Raw genomic sequence first — 294 nt, forward strand, 5'->3', positions numbered from 1 at the left:
ATATGGTCAAAGTTATTATGTATAGAGTCACTAAACTCTTTGTCTCTCATGAATGATTAATCAGGAGTGGTTAAATGCAGTTATTTTGCATACATGTCTAAACAGTTCATGCCAAGGACTATCAGTGTTCTCCATATTATCAGGAGTAGAGTCCTTAGCATTTCTGGGCCTAATCATATTAAGCAGCCAACTCCAGAAACCCCAAAATCAATGAAAGAAATCCATCCTTAATATTCTGTTCCTCCAGAACCACTTCTGGTACCAAAATCTGTATTAGTCAGGGTTCTCTAGAGG

This window comes from Mandrillus leucophaeus, unplaced genomic scaffold, assembly GCF_000951045.1.
Source record: "Mandrillus leucophaeus isolate KB7577 unplaced genomic scaffold, Mleu.le_1.0 Scaffold971, whole genome shotgun sequence".
NCBI classification, from domain to species: Eukaryota; Metazoa; Chordata; class Mammalia; order Primates; family Cercopithecidae; genus Mandrillus; species Mandrillus leucophaeus.